The sequence below is a fragment of the Chiloscyllium punctatum genome, chromosome 11 (assembly GCF_047496795.1).
Source record: "Chiloscyllium punctatum isolate Juve2018m chromosome 11, sChiPun1.3, whole genome shotgun sequence".
Lineage (NCBI taxonomy): Eukaryota > Metazoa > Chordata > Chondrichthyes > Orectolobiformes > Hemiscylliidae > Chiloscyllium > Chiloscyllium punctatum.
The window spans coordinates 81,686,356-81,705,939 of record NC_092749.1 but is presented as its reverse complement, the minus strand read 5'-3'; the positions used below and the strand labels follow the sequence as shown (position 1 = coordinate 81,705,939).

General features: G+C 44.0%; 1 protein-coding gene across 1 annotated transcript in view; it reads left to right on the top strand.

The window, feature by feature from the left end:
• The window catches only part of LOC140483138 (zinc finger protein 292-like), a 208,054-nt gene that overhangs the window by 104,482 nt on the left and 83,988 nt on the right, over positions 1-19,584 (top strand). The gene's annotated exons all lie outside the window — the stretch shown is intronic.

The window sequence follows — 19,584 nt, the reverse complement described above, 5'->3', positions numbered from 1 at the left end:
CTGCCCCACTGAACTCCTTTCTACCTACCTCGACACTGTCCTATCCCCCCCCCCTAGTCCAGGAACTCCCCACATACGTTTGAGACACCACGCCCTCCACCTCCTCCAAGGCTTCCATTTCCCCGGCCCCCAACGCATCATCCTCACCATGGATATCCAATCCTTCTACACCTCCATTCACCATGACCAGGGCCTCCAAGCCCTCCGTTTTCTCCTCTCCCGACGTCCCCAACAGTACCTTTCCACCAACACACACATTCATTTAGCCACACTGGTCCTCGCCCTTAACAATTTTTCCTTCGAATCCTCCCACTTCCTCTAGACCAAAGGAGTAGCCATGGGCACACGTATGGGCCCCAACTATGCCTGTCTCTTTGGCTACATAGAACAGTCGATCTTCCCATAATTACACTGGCACCACTCCCCACCTTTTTTCTCTGCTACATTGATGACTGCATTGGCGCCACCTCGTGCTCCCGCGAGGAGGTTGAGCAATTCATCAACTTCATCAACACATTCCACCCTGACCTTTTAAATTTACCTGGACCGTCTCTGACACCTCCCTCCCCTTCCTGGACCACTCCATCTCCATTAATGACGACTGACTTGACACTGACATTTTTACAAACCCACCGACTCTCACAGCTATCTGGATTACACCTCTTCCCACCCTACCTCTTGTAAAAATGCCATCCCATATTCCCAATTCCACTGCCTCTGCCATATCTGCTCCCAGGAGGACCAGTTCCACCACAACACACCAGATGGCCTCCTTCTTTAGAGACCACAATTTCCCTTCCCACGTGGTTAAAGATGCCCTCCAACGCATCTCGTCCACATCCCGCACCTCCGCCCTCAGACCCCAGTCCTCTAACCGTAATAAGGACAGAGAGCCCCTGGTGCTCACCTTCCATCCTACCAACCTTCGCATAAACCAAATCATCTGCCGACATTTCCGCCACCTCCAAAAAAGACCCCACCACCAGGGATATATTTCCCTCCCCACCCCTTTCCGCCTTTCGTAAAGACCGTTCCCTCCGTGACTACCTGGTTAGGTCCACTCCCCCCTACAACCCACCCTCTCATCCTGGCACCTTCCCCTGCCACCGCAGGAACTGCAAAACCTGCGATCACACCACCTCCCTCATCTCCATCCAAGGCCCTAAAGAAGTCTTCCACATCCATCAAAAGTTTTACCTGCACATCCACTAATATCATTTATTGTTGCTCCCGATGCAGTCCCCTCTACATTGGGGAGACTGGGCGCCTTCTAGCAGAGCGCTTTAGGGAACATCTCCTGGACACCCGCACCGATCAACCACACCACCCTGTGGCCCAACGTTTCAACTCCCCCTCCCACTCTGCCGAAGACATGGAAGTCCTGGTCCGTCTCCACTGCTGCTCCCTCACCATCAGACGCCTGGAGGAAGAACGCCTCATCTTCCACCTCAGAACACTTCAACCCCAGGGCATCAATGTGGACTTCAACAGTTTCCTAGTTTCCTCATTTTCCCCTTCCCCACCTCGCCCTAGTTCCAAACTTCCAGCTCAGCACTGTCCCCATGACTTGTCCTACCTGCCTATCCTCTTTTCCACCATCCACTCCACCCTCCTCCCTGACCTATCACCTTCATCCCCTCCCCCACTCACCTATTATACTCCATGCTAGTTTCTCCCCACCTCCACCCTCCTCTAGCTTATCTCTCCACGCTTCAGGCTCTCTGCCTTTATTCCTGATGAAGGGCTTTTGCCTGAAATGTCGATTTTGCTGCTCCTCTGATGCTGCCTGAACTGCTGTGCTCTTCCAGCACCACTAATCCAAAATCCTGTACTCATACTCTGACCAATAAAAAAGAGCATACCAAACGCTTGTTCACTATCCTATCTACCGCAACTCCACTTTCAAGGAGTTATGAACCTGGATTCCAAGGTCTCTTTGTTCAGCAACACTCCCTAGGACCTTACCATTAAGTGTATAAGTCTGGCTAAGATTTGCTTTCCCAAAATGCAGCACCTTGCATTTATCTGAATTAGACTCCATCTGCCACTTCTCAGCCCATTGGCCCATCTGGACCAGATCCTGTTGCAATCTGAAGTAACCTTCTTTGCTGTCCACTACACCTCCAATTTTGGTGTCATCTGCAAACTTATTAATGGTGCCTCTTATGCTCGCATCCAAATCATTTATATAAATGACAAAAAGTAGAGGACCCAGCACCAATCCTTGTGCCACTGCACTGGTTACAGGCCTCCGGTCTGAAAAACAGCCCTCCACCATCACCCTCTGTCTTCTACCTTTTGAGCCAGTTCTGTATCCAAATGGCTAGTCCTCCCTGTATTCCGTGAGAGCTAACCTTGCTAATCAGTCTCCCCTGGGGAACCTTGTTGACCGCCATATAGATCACATCTCCTGCTCTGCCCTCATCAATCCTCTTTGTTACTACTTCAAAAAATTCTATCAAATTTGTGAGGCATGATTTCCCACTCTCAAATCCATGTTGACTATCCCTAATCAGTCCTTGCCTTGCCAAATACATGTACATCCTGTCCCTCAGGATTCCCTCCAACAATTTGTCCACCACCGATGTCCGGCTCAGTGGTCTGTAGTTCCCTGGCTTGTCCTTACCAGCAGTGGCACCATGTTAGCCAACCTCCAGTCTTCTGACACCTCACCTGTGACTATTGATACAGATATCTCAGCAAGCAGCCCAACAATCACTTCTCCAGCTTCCCACAGAGTTCTAGGGTGCACCTGATCAGTTCCTGGGGATTTATCCACCTTTATGCGTTTCAAGACATCCAGCACTTCCTCCTCTGTAATCTGGATATTTTGCAAGGTGTCACCATCGATTTCCTTAATTTCTATATCTTCCATATTCTCCTCTAAATATACTCCTATTAGAGGAGGTGGTAGATATTCTTACTCTCCACTCTATGACCTACCTTTTAAATTCTCTGTAATCCTCTTTCAGAATCTCAACCTTTTCCCTTCTTCTGTCATTGGTTCCAATGTGGACAATATTCTGCACCCTCTCTGAAACATCCTTGATCCTGGCACCAGGGATGAGTTAGTTTTTATCCAATGTGTGCAGGATGGTTTCCTGATACAATATGTAAATAGGCCAACAAGGGGCGAGGCCACATAGAATTCATAGAATTTGCAACTGGGTAATGAACCCAGCCACATGATCGATTTGGAGGTCAGTGAGCACTTTTGGTAGTGACTACAATTCTGTTATGTTTAGATTAGATTAGATTACTTACAGTGTGGAAACAGGCCCTTCGGCCCAACAAGTCCACACCGCCCTGCCGAAGCGTAACCCACCCTACCCCTACATGTACATCTACATCTACCCCTTACCCAACACTACGGGCAATTTAGCCTGGCCAATTCATCTGACCTGCACATCTTTGGACTGTGGGAGGAAACCGGAGCACCCGGAGGAAACCCACGCAGACACGGGGAGAATGTGCAAACTCCACACAGTCAGTCGCCTGAGGTGGGAATTGAACCCGGGTCTCTGGCGCTGTGAGGCAGCAGTGCTAACCACCGTGCCGCCCACTGTTTAATCGAGTGATGGAAAGGGATAGGTATATAACGCGGGGCAAGAGCTATAACTGGGGGAAAGGCAATTTATAATGCAATTAGGGAAGATTTAGAATGGGCAAGGAAACTGCAGGGATGGGCACAATTGAAATGTGGTGCTTATTCAAGAAACCGCCACTGCATTTCCTTGATGAGGTATGTACCTGTCAGACAGGGAGGAAGTGGTCGAATGAGGGAGCCATGATTTACCAGGTAATGTTGGAAAAGGTTATGAGAGGATTTATGATATCTAGAAAGGAACAAGTTGAGTAGGGATGAAGGGTAGGTCAAGCCTCACAAATTGTATTGAGTTCTTTTGAGAAGGTGACCAAACAGGTGGATGAGGCTGAAGTGGTTGCAGTGGTGTATAAGGATTTCAGTAAGGCTTTTGATCAGGTTCCCCATGATAGTGTAGATGAGCCAAGACATGAGTGTCCATGTACATAGATCCCTGATAGTTGCCACCTAGGTTGACAGGGTTGTTAAGGCATACAGTGTGTTAGCTTTTATTGGTAGAGGGATTGAGTTTCAGAGCCACGAGGTCATGTTGCATCTGGACAAAATTCTGGTGTGGCCACACTTTGAGTATTGTGTACAGTTCTGGTCACCGTGTGATAGGAATGATGTGGAAGTTTTGGAAAGGGTTCAGAGGAAATATACTAGAATGTTGCCTGGTATGGAGAGAAGGTCTTGTAAGGAAAGGCTTGAGGGTCTTGAGGCTGTTTTTGTTGGAGAAGAAAGTTGAGAGGTGACTTAATAGAGACATGTAAGATGATCAGTGTGTTAAATAGGGTGGACAGTGAGAGCCTCTGATTATGTCCAACACGAGGAGACATAGCTTTGAATTGAGGGGTGATAAAGACAGGACAGATGTCAAAGGTAGTTTCTTTACTCTGAGATTAGTAGGGGCGTGGAATGCACTGCCTGCCACAGTAGCAGACATGCCAACTTTAAGAGCATTTAAATAGTCATTAGATAAACACATGGATGAAAATGGAATAGTGTAGTATATATAGGCTTCAGATTGGTTCCACAGTTCAGCAAAACATTGCAGGCCAATGTAAATGTTGTAAATGTTGTAAATGCTGTAAATGTTCTATGTTCTATATTTTATGAAACCATCGTACAGCTTATGGCTCTTGTTTTGATTTTCAATTCTTTCATGGAATGTGGCTATCACTGACTAGGTTAGCATTTGATACCATTCCAATTTTGCTTATTCAATCACTGGATGTGGGCTTCACTGGCTGTGCCAGCATTTATTACCCTATTTGTCATTAAGGAGGTAGTGGTGAGCTGCCATCTAAAACCACTGCAGTCCATATGCTGTAGGTAGATACACAATGTTGTTTGGGTCAAATCCTAGAATTCTCTACCTATGGGTTTGTTTCAGCGACATATGTTTCCAAGTCAGGGTGGTGAGTGAGTTGATGGGAACCCTGGTGCTGTTCCCAGTATAGTTGCTGCCCTTGTGTTTCTGGGTGGTAGTGTTTGTGGACTTAGGTGCTGTGTGGTGAATTTCTGCAGCACATCTTGCCGATGATACATGCTGGTGCTACTATGCATCACTACTGGAGTGACTGGAGGCACATCTACAGCAATCAAGTGGGCTGCTGTGTCCTTAATGATGTCTGCTTCATGTTAGTGGGGATTATTCCATCACACTCCTAATTTGTGCCTCGTAGACAGTGGACAGGCTTTGGGAGACAGGAACTGAATTATTTGCTGCAGTATTCCTAGCCACTGACTTGGTCTTGTAGCCACTGTTTATATAGCTCATCCACTTCAGGTTCTGTACAGTGATAACCCAGGATGTTGATAATGGAGGGCTTAAGTGGTGGTTAGATTGCATGTTATTGGAGTTGGTCATGTCTGGCATTTGTGACCTGAATGTTACTTGTCAGGTCAAACCAGGATAGGACATAGAACATAGAACATTTTACAGAGTGGTATAGGCCCTTCGCCCCTCAAATGGTTCCACAGGTCGGCAGAACAATCTGAAGCCCATGTAACCTACACTCTTCCATTCTCGTCCACATGCCTATCCTATGACCATTTAAATGGCCATTGGATGTTGCCAGGTCTTCCCTTTGGAAATGGACTGCTTCAGGTTTTGAAGAATTGCAAATGTTGTTGAATATTATGCAAACACCAGTGAATGTCAGCACTTCTGACCTTGTGATGTAAGGAAATTTGTTGATGAAGGAGCTAATGATAGTTGGGCTGAGAACAGTGCCCTGAAGAACTGGGCTCTTGTGGTACAAGCCAAGAAGGTTGAGTTCAGGTTGTTTGGGATTTATAAGAAAATCCTCTAAGGTTGATTAGAAAAGTCTACCTTGAAGAAATGCCCTGGAGTTGAGATGACTGACTTCCAACAACCACAAGAATCTCCAATTTCCATAATAACTCACTCCAGTGAAGAGTTTTCCCTGATCCCCATTGACAGCAATTTTGCTAGGGTCTCCATGATGCCACATGGTTAAATGTGGCCTTGATGTCAGATTGTCACTCTCATCTTACCTCTGGATTTCAGCTCTTTTTTTTTTTGTCCATGTTTGAACCAAGATTATGGTAAGGTCATAAGCTGAATGATTTTAATGGAACCCAAAATGGGGGGAATAGTGAGAAGATTATTGCTGTGTAATGACACCTTCCATATCTTTACTGATTTGAAAGTAACTGATGGGATGGTAATTGACCAGGTTAGACTTATCCTGCTTTTTTTGCACAGCATTCCCAATGCCAGTGCTGTAACTGTGCTGGAACAGCTTGGCAAGGGGTGTGACATGTTCTGAAGCCCTCCAGTATTATTATTGGAATATTATCCATGCTCCTAGCCTTTGTCTCCAGTGCTTGTTATCAAATGGAGTGAAGTGAATTGATTTGGCACTACTTCTGTATGGGACCTTGTGGAGGAGGTAGAGGTGGAACATCCACTCAGCACTGCATTAGCCTCATTTCTTGTGTTGATGCACTGGACTCTCCAATCACCTGAGGATGATGATATTTGTGGAGTCACTTCTGCAACTCCCCAGAGGAGAGCGCTCCGTGCACATTCTCATTCACTGTGGTGGGAGGGCCCTGCCCGTCAATTGCCTTCTTAAAATTGCAGATTATATGGTCTTCCTGCTCTTGATGTTGCTAGATAACTGTCATAGATTGAACGTAGTTTGTTCTTGCATAGGTAGTTTTTCTTAACAAATGAAATGTGAAGTACTTTGACAGTTCCGTATTTCCTTTTGTTTATAACCATTTCATGACCCACAGCATTTCATTTGCAAGAACTTTCATGTAAATCTGTGGCTTTGCAAATCCTTGATTTTCAAGGTAGTTGCCATCCAGTGGCTTAACACTCGTGATAAAGTCAGAATGGGCTCATTTGATTAGAAGATTTGGCATTCCATAGAGTTGGCCGCGCTGTCAGCACAACAAAAAAGCAGTTGCAATGACCTGCAGTGTCAACTGCCATTCTGACTGAGTTGGAGAGTTTCATTCTCTCCTGAAGTCAAGATCGTTGTTCTTGGAAGGACGCATTGCATTGAATGCATATTGTTACTAATCAGAGAATCTGCTATTCAGAAGCCCCCAGGGTACAACATGCAAATTCAGCTGAGTTTTTAAGAGGCTGTACTGTCTGCAAACTTTCACTACTGCCTGTCTTCAATATCTATTCTTGTTCATTTGTGAAGTGAATGCATGCCTTGCAAGTCTGCCACAAGTGCTGTGAAGTTACACCCTTAGAAGGATGTAGCTCCTCCACTGACTCCTGAAAGTGTGAACTGTCAGAAATAAAAGACATGGATCAATAAAACAGATAAGGATGTTGCAAGTTATTATGAAGATGGAAACACTATACTAATATTGGTGTCAAATCAATATGGCTGCCATGTGTTAGTGGTCACTGATTATTTCATTCTCAGTGGATAACTGGGAGCTAGCTGCCTTTTTTCCTTATCACAGACAGTAAGCAATAACAAATTTCCACTAAGTCCATATCACCTTTACACTTATGGGCTCAAATGTATGGAGTCCCTATTCTGTTTCTATTCTCATTACCTAGTCTGTGTTCTCATAGACTTTTATAGCATAAAATGAAATCCATCTCATACCTGTACCACTTTACAGTTCTCTGACACTAATTCCATTTTGTAACTTCTAATCCATAATGCTGGAGGCAAGGGCAACACCAGTAAATATCTAAATATTGCTCACTGCTTCAAGAGTTTCTGAATTGATCACTCTTTCGGGCAGTGAGTTCCAGACTCTCATTACCTTCTGGGTGAAAACATTTCTCTGGCATCCTTCTAATTTGATTTTATTATTGTCATGTACTGAGACACAGTGAAAAGGGCAAGAGTTATAGCTGGGGGCAGGGAAATTATGATGTGGGAAAGTATGACTTGGGATGCATGGCTTGGAAAAGTAGGCTTCAAGGGAAGGGTGCAATCGATATGTGGAGCTTGTTCAAGGAGCAACTATTGAGTGTCCTTGATAAGTATGTACCTGTCAGGCAGGGAGGAAAGGGTCGTGTGAGGGAGCCGTGGTTTAATAAGGAATTGGAATCCCTTCTTAAAGGGAAGAGGGCGGCCTATGTAAAGATGAGGCGTGAAGGTTCAATTAGGGCGATTGAGAGTTCTAAGGTAGCCAGGAAGGATCTGAAGAGAGAGCTAAGAGCAGCAAGGAGGGGACATGAAAAGTCCTTAATTGGTAGGATTAGGGAAAACCCAAAGGCTTTCTATAGGTATGTCAGGAATAAAAGAATGACTAGGGTAGGAATAGGTCCAGTCAGGAATAGGAGTGGGAAGTTTGCGTGTGGAGGCTGAAGAGATTGGGGAGACACTGAATGAATACTTTTTCGTCAGTATTCACTCAGGAACAGGACATTGTTGCCGATGTGAATATTGAGTCACAATTAATTAGAATGGATGGCTTTGAGGTATGTCGGGAAGAGGTGTTGGAAATTCTGGAAAGGGTGAACATAGATAAGTCCCCTGGGCCTGACGGCATTTATCCTAGGATTCTCTGGGAAGCAAGGGAGGAGATTGCAGAGCCATTGGCCTTGATTTTTATGTCCTCGTCTACAGGAATAGTGCCAGAAGACTGGAGGCTAGCAAATGTGATTCCCTTGTTCAAGAAGGCGAGTAGGGATAACTCTAGTTAATATAGGCCGGTGAGTCTCACTTCTGTTGTGGGCAAAGTCTTAGAGAGAATTGCAAGGGATAGGATTTATGAACATCTGGATAGGAATAATGTGATCAAGGATAGTCAGCATGGTTTTGTGAAGGGCAGGTCTTGCCTCACAAACCTTATTGAATTCTTTTGAGAAGGTGACTAAGGAGGTGGATGAGGGTAAAGCGGTAGATGTGGTGTATATGGATTTTAGTAAGGTGTTTGATAAGGTTCCCCATGGTAGGCTACTGCAAAAAATATGGAGGTATGGCATTGAGGGGGAGTTGGAGGTTTGGAATAGGAATTGGCTGGCTGGAAGAAGACAGAGGGTAGTAGTTGATGGTAAAGGTTCATCTTTGAGTGCAGTTACTAGCGGTGTTCCGCAAGGATCTATTTTGGGACCATTGCTGTTTGTCATTTTTATAAATGACCTGGAGAAGGGGCTAGAAGGTTGGGTGAGCAAGTTTGCGGATGATACGAAAGTCGGTGGAGCTGTTGACAGTGAGGAAGGATGTGGCAGGTTACAGCGAGATATAGCTAAGCTGCATAGCTGGGCAGAAAGGTGGCAAATGGAGTTCAATGTAGGTAAGTGTGAGGTGATTCACTTTGGTATGAGTAACAAAAAGATGGGGTACTGGGCTAATGGTCGGATACTTGGTAGTGTGGATGAGCAGAGGGATCTTGGTGTCCATGTACACACATCTCTGAAAGTTGCCACCCAGGTAAATAGTGCTGTGAAGAAGGCATATGGCATACTGGCTTTTATTGGTAGAGGAATTGAATTCTGGGGTCATGTTGCAGTTGTATAAGACTCTGGTGCGGCCGCATCTGGAGTATTGTGTGCAGTTTTGGTCGCCATACTATAGGAAGGATGTGGAGGCACTGGAACGGGTACAGAGGAGGTTTACCAGGATGTTGCCTGGTATGGTAGGAAGATCGTATGAGGAAAGGTTGAGGCACTTGGAGCTGTTTTCATTGGGGAAAAGAAGGTTTAGGGGTGACTTGATAGAGGTGTACAAGATGATTAGGGGTTTAGATAGGATTGACCATGAGAATCTTTTTCCACGTATGGAGTCAGCTATTACGAGGGGGCATAGCTTTAAATTAAGGGGTGGTAGTTATAGGACAGATGTTCGGGGTAGATTCTTTACTCAGCGAGTCGTGAGTTCATGGAATGCCCTGCCAGTAGCAGTGGTGGACCCTCCCTCTTTATGGGCATTTAAACGGGCATTAGATAGGCATATGGAGGATAGTGGGCTAGTGTAGGTGAGGTGGGCTTGGATCGGTGCAATATCGAGGGCCAAAGGGCCTGTACTGCGCTGTATTTTTCTATGTTCTAAAAGTATTGTATGGCATGTTAACCAGACAAATTATACCTTACATAAGTACATCAGGTAATAGAACAGAATATAAAATATAGTTACAGCTACAGAGAGTGCAGAGAAAGATCACCTCTAATGAGGTCCATTCATAAGTCTGATAACGGCAGGGAAGAAGCTGTTCTTTAAATTTGTTGATCATGTTTTAAAACTTTATATCTTCAGCCCGATTTGAAGAGAGTATAACTGGGCTGGAAGGGGCCTTTGGCTGCTTTCTCAAGGCAACAGGAATTGCTTAAGTCAATACCACCAGGTTATTGACCTCTACTCGTGGAAATAGTGCCTTTCTATCCATCCTATTTGTGACCCTCAATCTTGCACAGATCGTATTCAGGGCCTCAGTGACACCATACCCAGAGTACTGTGTGCAGTCTTGGTCTCCCTACCTAAGAGAGGACCATTAGCAAAGGTACAGCAAACATGCGCTAGGCTGATGTGAGGGATGCCAGGACTGTCATAATAGAGATTTGGTTCATCTATGATTGTTCACTACATTCTCAAATTATAACTGGTCTAGACAGATTATATGCAAGGAAGAAATTTCCTCTACATAGACCTCATCAAATGCTACCTTCAGCGCACACTTGGTTACAAAAAGATTTAATCAAATTTGTCAAACACAACTTGACCCTTAACATTGCTATGCTGACTAATCCTGATCAATCCATGTTTTTTTTTCCAAGTGCAGGTGTACTCTGTCCCTCAGAATTCTTTCTAATGATATCCCACCATTGAGATTAGACCTGAATTTTCCTGGTCTATCTCTTTTATTTAATAATGGAACAACATTTAATAGTAATTTGGCTTCTGGCATTTCTCTTGTTGCCAGAGAATTTAAATATGACTGCCAGTGCTTCTGATACCTCCTCCCTTGTCTCCATCAACAGCCTGGGCTACATCTCATTGGCCTTTGTTTATCCACTTAAGGCAACTAAACCCACTGGTATTTCTTTCTGTCACCAGGGCAGCACAGTGCATCAGTTGTTAGCACTGTTGCCTCACAGCGCCAGGGACTCAGGTTTGATCCACTCTCGGAATGCTGGCTGTGTGGAATTTGCATATTCTCCCTGTGTCTATATGGGTTTCTTCCGGGTGCTCCGGTTTCCTCCCACAGTCCAAGGATATGCAGGTTAGGTGGGTTTGTCATGGGAAATGCAGGATTATAGGGATAGGGATAGGGTAGATGTTATGGGCCTGGGTAGGACCCTCTTCGGAGGGTCGGTGTGGAATGGTGGGCTAAATGGCCTGCTTCCACACTGTAGGGATTCTATGAATTTTTCTCATTTTTCATAGTTCCTCACCAGCAATTGCCAGGACTAGCAGCTTAATGTGTCAGGGTACAGGTGCTTTAGGTGGAATTGAGGTGATTGGAGGGGAGGGGGAGTTGCAGTTTTGATTTAAGGCAAGTATCACTGCAGTAGTCAGAGGAAATAACTGAAGGATCATCCAGTGAGGCTTTGTGGGTGGAGCTAAGACGTAAAAAGGGAATGGTGCTGTAATTAGAGTTGTATATTAGCTTTCAAATAGTCAAAATGGGAATTAGGGGAACAAAAATACAACTACACTGGAGAGACCTGCAGGAGCAACAGAGTTGTGAAGTAGGGAAGTTTAATTTTCCTAACATAGACCAGGACTGCCAGAGCATTAAGGGCTTAAATGGGGTGGAATTTGTGTGTTCAGCAAAGTTTTGTCAAGCAGTATATAGAGGGTCGTACTCAGGAAGGGGCAAAGCCTGGCCTACTTTTGGGAAATAGGGCAGTACAGGTGATGGAAGTGATATTGGGTATTTTGGGACCAGTGACCATAATTCTATTAATTTTTATAAACATTACGGAGTGGGACAAAATAGGTCCACAGGTTAAAGTTGTGAATTGGGGCAAGGCAAATTTTGCTGGAATTAGGGATTGAGTGTAGTTGTTTGCAGGCAACGGGACCTCCAACAAGTGGGAGGCCTTTAAAAGTGAGATAGCAAGAGTTCAAGGTCTATAGATGTTCTGGTGAGAGTGAAGGGCATGGTTGGTAGGAATAGGGAACCCTGGATGACCAGTGGTATTGACGCTTTGGGCAGGAAAAAAAGGCATGGTACAGGTAGATGGAATCAAGAGAATCCTCCTGTAAATAGAGGATACAAGAGTTTATTGAAGGAAGAAATCAGGAGGGTGAAAAGGGGGCACGAGATAGCCTTGGCTGAGAAGATTAGGGTGAATTCAAAGTATATTAAAGGGAAAAAAAAACTGGAAAGAGAATAGGGCTCCTCACTAAGTGGACATGTATGTGTCGAACTGCAGCATATAGGTAAGGTTCTCAATAAATATTTCTCCTGTGTTTACCATTGAGAAAAGCACGAAGACTTAGGAACTTGGGGAAGTTAGTGGTGATATTGTGGGGACAGTCCATATCAGAGTAGAGGAGGTGTTGAATGTATTGGAATGTGTGAAGGTAGATAAATCTCCTGGTCCTGACTGGATATATCCAACTTCACTGCAAGAGGTTAGAGAAGAAATTGTGGGGATCCTGCCTAATATTTTTACACTATTAGCCACGGGTGAGGTCCCGGAAGACTGGAGAGTAGCAAATGTGCCATTATTCAAGAAGGGTTGCAAAACAAATGCTTGGAACTATAGACCATTAAGCTTAACATGTAGTGGGTAAGTTAGTTCAGAAGATTCAGATAAAAATGCATGTATTTGGAAAGACAGGGCTTGACTAGGAGTGGTCAGCATGGCTTTGTGTGTATGAGATCATCCTTCAGAAATGCATTCGAGTTCTTCGAAGAAGTGACCAGGAAGATGGACAAGGGTAGGGTGATAGGCATATTATGTATGGATTTCAGTAAAGTCTTTTGATAAGTTCCACATGGTCAGCTGCTCTGGAAGGTTAAATCATGTGGAATCTAGGATCAGCTGGTAAATTGGATACAAAAATTGGCTTGATAGTAGGAAGCAAAGGGCAATAGTGAAAGGATGCTTGTTGGACTGGAGGCCTGTGACTAGCGGTGTGCCTCGGATTGGTGCTGGGCCCACTGCTGTTTGTTATCTATATCAATGATTTGGATCGGACTGTACAACGCCTGATTAGCAAGTTTGCTGATGGCACTAAAATAGGTGGTATCGTAGACATTGAGAAATTGCAGCAGGATTTTGATCATGGGGAGTGGGCCAACAAATGGCAAATGCAATTTAATATAGATAACTGAGAATTTTGGAAAGTCAAATCAAGGTAGGAGTTTCATGATGAATCGTAGAGCCTCAAGGAGTGCAGAGGAAAAGAGATCTTGGAGTTCAGGTGCATGGTTCTCTGAAAGTGGAGTTACAGACAGGGTAGTGAAGATGACTTTTGACACATTGACCTTCATTATCAGGATATTGAGTATAGAAGTTGGGAAGTTATGCTGCAGTTATACAGGACGTTGGTGAGGCCACACTACCTGGCGATATTCTGTTCAGTTTTAGTCACCTTGCTATAGAAAAGATGTTGTTAAACTGGCAAGAGTGCAGAAGAAATTTACAAGGATGTTGCCAGGATGAAATGGTGAGAGTTATAGGGAGAGGTTGGACAAGCTAGGACTTTTTTTTTCTTTAGAGCATAGGAGATTGAGGAGGGACCTTTTTTTTTAAGAGAGATGTATAAGATCATTAGAGATATGGATAGGGAGAATGCACTTCATCTTTTTCCCAGGGCATCAGCTTAAGGTAAGAGGTGTTAGCACGGATGAAATGATCTCAGTCCGAGCCCAGAGTGCGGTTTGACAATCGGTAATTTATTAGTGTTTAACGCCGGCGGAGACCAACCGAGGTCCGAATCTCTATCGCTCTCCCGTTCCCCGCGCAATGTTACAAGTTATATACTTCATGAGTTGGGATGTAGGAGATTGGGTATGAATGAGTGTGAATGGTGGTAATCATGGCTGGAGTATGTGTGAATGTCAAGCTTCCTGCCGTCCTCAGAGTCTGCAGCATACACAAAAGGTGTGCTGTTTACCTTTATGTAAATGAGTCCGGGTGCTATCTGCTTGTCTCTCTGTGAGGGCTGGAGGCTAGCACCCCCCTTTGTTACTTCCAAAGTGTCTGTTAGATTCATCCTGTTCGTTTGGTGTTTGCCTTTTGTGTAGGACTGTTTTGCATGATCAGGTTATGGGTGTGTGTCAGTTGGAACCTTGGCGAGATTATAAGGTGGGTTTCGATCTGTGAGCCATGACCATTGTCTGGAGTCCTGTATTCGGATCTGTCTTTGGGCCCCCTTCTCCCGATCATGTGGTCGGGCTGGCAGCTGCTGTTTTAGAATGAATACGGTTTGCTTTAAAATGGATACTGCTGGCTCTCCCGATGTGGGCCTTGCTCCATGGTAAACACGGGGCGGTTTATCACCCCCCTTCAGAGGGGAAAGAATAATTGGTAACCTGAACGCAATTGTTTTGGAGGGTGGTATGCATAATGAATGAACTGCTAGCAGATGTGGTTGAGGTGGGTACATTAACAACATTTAAAAGGCATTTGGACAAACACATGGATAGGGAAGATTTAGAAGGATATGGGAAGTGCAGGAAAATGGGTTCAATATGGATGGACATTTTGTTTGGCATGGACCAGTTTGGGCCAAAGTTTGTGGGCGGCATGGTGGCACAGTGGTTAGCACTTCTGCCCCTCAGCACCAGCGACCCGGGTTGAATTCCCACCTCAGGCGACTGACTGTGTGGAGTTTGCACATTCTCCCTGTGTCTGCGTGGGTTTCCTCCGGGTGCTCCGGTTTCCTCCCACAGTCCAAAAATGTGCAGGTTAGGTGAATTGGCCACGCTAAATTGCCCATAGTGTTAGATGCAGGGGTAAATGTAGGGGAATGGGTATGGGTGGTTGCGCTTCGGCGGGTCGGTGTGGACTTGTTGGGCCGAAGGGCCTGTTTCCACACTGTAAGTAATCTAATCTAATCATCCATGCTGTATGACTCACCCTAATATCTACGTCTGCATCATTCCTCTTCATTGTGAAGACATGATTAATTCTTTTGACAATTGTACCCACTCTTTTCAGGGTCCCATGCAGGTTATCTATATGGTCGCTGATGAATCCTTCTCTTCCCCAAGTTAATTTGTTTTACTTTTAATATTTTTTTTGAAAACCTATGTTGGCGTTCCTTTATTCTACACATCCATTCTTACACACGTAACGTTTGCTTTCCATCTGTCTTGCTCTGTCTCCCCAGCCCCTTACAATTTTATATTCCTATAAGGGACTCTGTCATTTTGAACTCTTGGTATCTGCCATTACTAGCTTTTTTTTTCTTAGTCCTAGTCTTGTATCCCTTTACATCCAGGTTTTCCATTCTAGGTTTCACTTTTATTCTTTTGTGGCAATGTATTTTTTTCTGCTATCTCTCTAGTTCCTCCTCTCATGCCTTCCACGAAGTTTAATTTGCAAGTTGCTGCTCCCAGTCTATTTCGGCCAAATTTGTATCTTAGTTAAAATTAGCCTTTTGCCATCTGTATGTGAGCCATCCTTGCCTATTTCTGTAATATCCTAAATCTTGTTTGGATCAGTATTTCCAAAGTGCAATCCTACTGACACGCCTTCCATCTTCTAGCCTTGTTTCCAAATATTAGATCCAGAACTGCCCCTCTGACTTGTTCCATTTTGGCTTAAAAAAATTTCCCTCTGAGGGTATGTAGTTTAAGAACTTTGCTCCCTTGCACACGAAGCTATCACAGTTAATATTGGAGTTGCTGAAATCTACCACTACTGTACATTCTTGCACTTTTCTGAAATTTGTTTAAGTGGGCTGGGATGGAGGGGTTGCAGTGAAATTGTCAGTTAGGAATTGAGCTAGTGTCCCCAGTTGCTATTGTTTTTTTATCTACTATTAAGCATTTTCCTTAATATACGTATAGGAAGTGGATTAAATGTCTACAAATGGAAATTTTTTTTCTTTCTTCTCCCGTACCTTCAAATACAGAACAAACCAGTACGAACATAGAAACAGAAGTAGACCATGAGCCATGGAGCTAACTCCACATTCAATAAGATCATGATTGATATGTATTTCAAATTTTACATTCCCATCTACTGATAACCTTTGATTCTGTTGCTTAACAAGAATCTGCTAACCTTTTAAAATATTTAATTATTCCACTTTCACCACCTGAGTCAGAGTTCCGAAGTTGCACAATACTTGTTGCACAATTATCATATCTGCCTTGAAAGGGCAACCTTAGTTCTTAAAAATTGTTCCCTGCCCCATCTACCTGATTCTGGACTGACCCAGAAAACATCATTTCCACATCCACTTTGTCAAGGGCATTACAGGATTATATATTTCAATCAGGTCATCCCTCATTCTTGTAACTTGCAGTGAAACAAAGCTGAGCCTGTGCAATCTATCTTATAAGACAACCTGCTCATTCCAGGTAACCACCGAGTAAATCAGTAAACTACCTCTAATGCATTTACATCCGAGAGGTTGTATTTCACAAGGACCAGGACAGTGGAACAGGCTGAAAATGCCATGTGAAGTAGAAACTTTGACTGAAGCTATAGTGGCTAAGAGTAAAGCCATGATAGTCTTATCAGACCACAGGGCTGTTTGGATTTGAGAGAAATGACATGGGTACTTTAATCTGAGGGTCATCACACTTAAGGCAAAGGAAGAGGTTGAGAAAAGACAGGCCTTCATCGTAACCCCAACTGGCTTATATAACTTAGACACAAGTAAAAATGAGAAATCTTAATGTGAATTGCAAAAGAAGCTAGGAAAAAAAATGATAAAGTTCATTTGGTCTCTGAATTTTTTTATGATGCTTTTGCATCACAAACCTAGCTGGCCAGCCAAGTGAGCAAACAGACCTGGTGGCCACGCTTCCTCCATTTTTTTTTGCAGGTAAATTCCACATTGCTGAAACTTTTTGAAATGGTTTCTTCTCTTCCCTTGGAACTTGACAATATTTGGATCCATGGCCTGTATTGAACCCACTCGCTAGAGGGATCGGCCTGATCGTCTGATGGAATTAGTGATGACTGTTCAGACTTACACCGGCGTTTGGTGTGTAGAAATCAAGGGAGCTAAAACCATGATTAAAGATATTTGCAAGGGGAGTTTCCAGATAAAATGCCATGAGTACCCCCTGGCTTTTGTCAATTTTGGCTAGATACTCTACCCTTGAAATGAAGTTTAGGATGCACTCTCAATTACAGGCATGAGTTGAAAGTGATGAGCAGCAGAAGCTATTTTGTGAAAGCCTCACAGTAAACTTGCTGAAAGCTCATCTACTCCCCATGTAAACTACCACTGCCTCGCATGCTATCACCCCAGTTATTAACTAGCATTTGCCCATTGTTAATCCCTTCTGCATGAAAGAATTGTCAATACACTGAACTTAATGCATTTGGGAATGACTGGCCACTTCTAATCCATTCAGCAAACTCGCACAAAAACAAAATGTATTCGGAGACCAAATGAACTTTATCATTTTTGCTAAGTACCTTCACAATTCACATAATGATTTCTCATTTTTAATTGTCACAATATAGTTATGTAAACTCATAAAAACAATTGAAAGGCTTTGAATTTATTTTAAATAATGCTAAACTAAGACTTCACTTTGTCACTACAGACTGATGGACCTTAAGATGTTTTCCTTCCACTATTGACATCATAAGGGCCTGGCCTTGGCATTTCTACAAATCCCTGCTGGTTTATTTCACTGATTTGTGTCCCTGCAGCCAGGACAGGAGGATGAAGCAACCATGGCTGACAAGGGAATTCGGGGACCGCACAAAAGCAAAAAATGAAGCTTATAATGCGGCGAAGGGTAGTGGGAAACCTACAAAGACCAACAGAGGACAGCGATAAAAGAAAGGAGGAGGGAGAAGATTAAATATGAGGGTAAGCTAGTCAGGACTATAACAAATTGCAAAAGTTTCTTTAGATATATAGAAGGGCAAGAGAGAGGCAAAAGTTGACATCAGGCCACTGGAGAAGTCGTAGTGGGGAACTGAATAAGTACTTTGCACAGTCTTCACGGCAGAAGACATTAGTAATATCTCAAAAATTCAAGAATGTTGAGGGGCAGTGATGAGTATGCCATTGCCAAGGAGAAGGTGCTAGAAAAACTGAATGGCCTGAAGCTGGGTAAATCTCACCTGGATCAAATGGGCTACACCCCAGAGTTTTGAAGGAGATAGCTGAAGAGATAGTGGAGGCTTTAGTGGTGATCTTTCAGGAATTACTGGAGTCCGGAACGGTCCCAGAAGCCTGGAAAATCGCTAATGTGACTCCCGGTTTAAGAAGGGCATAAGGCAAAGATGGGAAATTATAGGCCGATTAACCAGACCTTGGTCATTTTGTAAGATTCTGGAGTACGTTGTAAAGGATGAGATTTCTGAATACTTGGAAGCACGTAGTAGAATAGTGCAAGGTCAGCATGGTTTCATCAGGGGGAGGTCCTGCCTGACAAATTTGTTAGAATTCTTGAGGAGGTAATGAGCAGGTTAGATCAAGGAGAGCCAATGGATGTTATCTATCTGGACTTCCAGAAGACCTTTTGATAAGGTGTTGCACAGAAGGCTGCTGAGTAAGATAAGGATCCATGATGTAGAGGCAAGGTACTAGCATGGATAGAAGATTGACTGTCTGGCGGAAGTCAGTGTGTGGATAAAAGGGTCCTTCTCAGGATGGCAGGTGACCAATGGTATTCCACAAGGGTCAGTTTTGGGATCACAGTTTTTCATTTAATACACTGATAGTCTGGATGAAGGACCTGAATGCATTATGGCTAAGTACCAAGACCAGTAGAGGGACAGGTAGCATTGAGGAGGCAGGGAGGCTGCAGAAAGATCTAGGAGTGGGCGAAGAAGTGGCAGATAGAATGCAACGTGGGAAAGCGTGAGGTCATTCGTTTTGGTAGGAGGAATAGTGGCATGGACTGTATTCTAAATGGGGAGAAAATTCTGAAATCTGAAGTGCAAAGAAACTTGAGTCCTAGTCCACGTTTCTCTTGCAGCTTGAGTTGGTAGTTAGGGAGGCAAATACAATGTTGTCATTCATCTTTAGAGGACTAGAATGTAAAAGCAGGTATGTACTTATAAAGTTGTGGTCAGACTACATTTAGTACAATGTGAGTGAGTTTGGGCCCCCTACCTCTGGAACGATGTACTGGTCCTGGAGTGAGTCCAGAGGAACTTTACAAGAATGATCCTAGGAATGAAAGGCTTAACATATCTGCGACTATACTTGATGAAGGTGAGAAAGATGGGATGGGGGGGCCGGGGTGGAATCTCATTGAAACTTCCAGAATACTGTACAGCTGGACAGAGTGGATGTTGGGAAGATGTTTCTATTGGCAAGAGAGATGAGGACCAGAGGGCACAGCTTTAGAGTAAAGAGAATACTCTTTAGAAAGGAGATGAGGAGAAACTTCTTCAGCCAGAGAGTGGTGAATCTGTGGCATTCATTGCCACAGAA